Raw genomic sequence first — 3,455 nt, 5'->3', positions numbered from 1 at the left:
GGTTGCCAATACTGGGTTTGAGGAGTGGAGAGGCCTCAGCTGGATAAAATGTCACAGAGTCCACCCTCCAAAGCAGCCATTTTCTCCATGGAGACAGATCTGTGCTGTCTAGAGTTCAGTTGTAATTCTGGGGGGTCTCCAGGTCCCATTTGGAGGTGGGCAACCCTAAGCCTGGCAACAGTCTAGGGTTGCCAGGTCCCCCCTGATTTGCATGACTCAGCTAGGCCCGGCTGCTTGCTACCGTTCATCAGCAGCCACCCTATAAAAGCCAGTGAGGTGCAGCAGTTAGAGCTTCAAAGCAGGGTCTGCAAGATCCAGGTTCAAATCCCCATCTTGCAGTGGAAGCTGACTGTGTGATTTTGGACCAGTCACATATTTCAGCCTAACCAACCTCACAGGGTTGTTGTGCAGATAAAAAGGGTGGGATAAAAATGTAATAAATGAATGAATAAATGAAAAGGAGGAGAGAGTAATGTAAGGTGCTTTGGTCTCCACTGTGGAGAAAAACTGTAATTTTCCTAGGTAGAGGCTGTGGGGGATGGGGGTGAAGACAGAAAGGCAGATAAATGTAGCTTGGCTGTTGGGTAGGAAGGAAATAGGGTTGCCAACTCCAGGTTGGGAAATTCCTGGGCATCTGAGGGGTGAAGCCTGGAGAGGGTGGGATTTGAGGAGGGGAGGAACTTTGGATTCGTGTAATGCCATAGACTCCACCCTCCAAACCAGCCATTTCCTCCACGAGAACCACCATTGCCAGCCTCCAGGTGAGGGCTGGAGATCACCTGGAATTACAAATGCTGTCCAGGTGACAGAGATCAGTTCCTCTGGATAAAATGGCTGCTTTGGAGGGTTGAGTCTATGGCATTATAACCTGCTGAGGCTGCTTGCCTCCCCAAGCCTCACTGTCCCAAGGCTCCACCCCCAAATCTCCAGCAACTTCCCAACCTGGAGCTGGCAGCCCTGAGGTGAATTGATCTCTGTAGCTGGGAGATCCATTGTGATTCTCGGAGAACTGCCACTGCTGCTGTGGGAGGAGAGGAAGCAGGTGGGTGGCTGGGAGCACTGCCATGTGTTCCCTCTAAGCTGAGTTAGTGTGAGCTAGCCCACAGTTTTTTAGCCTCCAGCTCACGCATTTTTGTCTTAGCTCAGTAAGGATGGCTCCAGAGCAAACTAAATGATGCAGTAGCCAAATCACTCGCTCACAACTTTAATGCCAGCAGCTTACAAAGTAGAATTTTTGCTCACAAGACTCCACAGCTTAGAGGGAACATTGGCCACGACTGCTGCTGCTGCTGTGCAGGGTGGGGGAGGAAGCAAGGAGGAGGCTGGGAGAGTGATGGGGCAGAAAGAGAAAGAGTGATGAGGTGGGGAGGCAAAACAAACAAAGAGATTGATGAGGGGGCAGAAAGAGAGAAGAAGTAATATGCATGGAGGAGAGATAGAGAATAAGAAAAGGCAGAGCAGAAGGGAGAAAGAGTAGGGAGTGAGAGAGGTAGGGGAAGAGGGGTGGAAGCAAGAGTGAGGAATGGGATAACCATCCCGCAAGTTCCTTGTGGGTCTCCACTTGTTTCATCTCTAAAATGGATGCAAATATTGAAAAATGGACCATTGCTCTCCAACATTTCCACAAATGGTCATTCCCTCCAACATATCCATTAATGCACACTGAAAAGTCCCCCAAAGGCCTTTGTCTCAGCCAGAATAGTATTCCCATTTGCAAAATGTATGATGTCTTTATATCTCAGAATTACTGCACTGTGGTTTCTGTCTGGAAATACAATACTAGGATGATTAAAGCTGCCACCTATTATATTACTACAGTAACTTTAGGAGTACTGATAGCACTGAACAGAATGTTTCTTACACAAGGCATGTACTGTCCTTTTTATTCCATTGACAAGAAGACAATGGATAGGTTACCGGTGTTGACTCCCAAATGTCAGACTGTAAACAAAATAAACTTGAGGAATTTTTCTATGCTTTCCCAACCTCAAGCAGATTCAACATCTTAAAGCGTGATCAGGAGTGCCCTAAATCACCTTCAGTCTCAAGTCATGGCTCTCTTTTTGATCCAGCTAATCGTGCTATTGCTAGCATGGACTCTTGTTACTCTGATCTTCTCCAGATTTTAGCTTCACAGACTTTTCTGATTGCAGAAGTTCTACAGCAAAGTAGAACTAGCTGTTAAATAAATCTTGTTCATGCAGTAATTCCCCAGTAGATCTCACGTTTATCTTCTTGCTGTTCAACTGTAATCCTGCTTTGGCACTTTTTGTTTTAACCTTCATCAGTAGCTATTTCAAATCTTCACTATTTTCTGCCAGTAACATGAGGCCATCTGCCTGTCTCAGATTGTTAATATAACTTCCACCAATTTTCATTCCACCTTTATCTATGAACAGAGAGATAAAATGCATCCTTGTCTGATACCTCTGCCTACTGGAAACAATTCTGTTTCTCCATATTACGACCTAACAGGAGCCTCTTGTCCAGAGTACAGGTTGCACATCAAAACGATCAGATGCTGTGGCACACCCATTTCTTTTAAAACCAGCCATAGCTTTCATGATCCACACAGCCAAAAGCATTGCTGTAATCTATGAAACACTAGCTGATTGTAGTCATGGTCTGTACTACGATCAGCTCCTTGTCTTTATCTTAGCATAGAGAATGGAACTTCTCCATCTTCTGCCTCCAATTATGTAATCTATTTGATTTCTGTATTGGCCACCTAGTGATGCCCATGTATACAATTGGTTGGTTGGCTGCCTGAACATGTGTTTGCAATGAACAAATTGTTGTTTTCACAGAATTCCATGAGCTGCTCTCCTGCTAGTCCAAATCTTCCCACAATATTTGATTCTGCTTTGTTTCCTTCTTTTGTGTTCCAGTCACCTATGATTATCAGCACATCTTGTTTAGGTGCGTGATCGATTTCTTCCTGGACACTTGTGTAAAAGCTCTCAGTTTCTTCCTCTTCAGCAGCAGTAGTTGGGGCATAAACTTGAATGATGGTTATGTTGATACATTCCTACATAAGACATGGCATAATCCACTTTTATGAAGAGAAGTCATGCAGCTAAGACTTGGTGTTCTCATGTAACATTTCCCCACAAACTACCACTGCAGTGTCAATTCTAACAGGATTACTAGCCTAAGAAAAATCATAGTAAAAGGGAGCAAGCAAAAAATGTCCACTCATATTTTTAAAAACAGACAATACGCCAAGATCTGATTTTTTAAAAATAAGCTATATTAAACTATGAAAAAAATTGTGTATCTTGTCGAAATCATTCCAGGGATATGTTATTTTAGAACTAAGTAGAGGGCCACCAAGTATAAAAGCTAAGAAAGCCTGAAAGAGTAAGTGCGCCAGCCCTTTCCCCAGCTCTGCTTTAATTCCCACTTGCCACCCTTCCATCCATCACCAAGGCCTCTGCCAGGACAAAGTGAGGGGC

General features: G+C 44.4%; 1 protein-coding gene across 1 annotated transcript in view; it reads right to left on the bottom strand.

Annotated features, from left to right (window-relative positions):
* The window catches only part of LOC107120170 (tubby protein homolog), a gene marked incomplete at its 5' end in the record, with an annotated part of 58,364 nt that overhangs the window by 27,271 nt on the left and 27,638 nt on the right, over window positions 1-3,455 (bottom strand). The gene's annotated exons all lie outside the window — the stretch shown is intronic.

Source organism: Gekko japonicus, unplaced genomic scaffold, assembly GCF_001447785.1.
Source record: "Gekko japonicus isolate JY-2015 unplaced genomic scaffold, Gekko_japonicus_V1.1 scaffold4251, whole genome shotgun sequence".
NCBI lineage: Eukaryota > Metazoa > Chordata > Lepidosauria > Squamata > Gekkonidae > Gekko > Gekko japonicus.
This window is presented reverse-complemented; position numbering and strand designations above follow the sequence as displayed.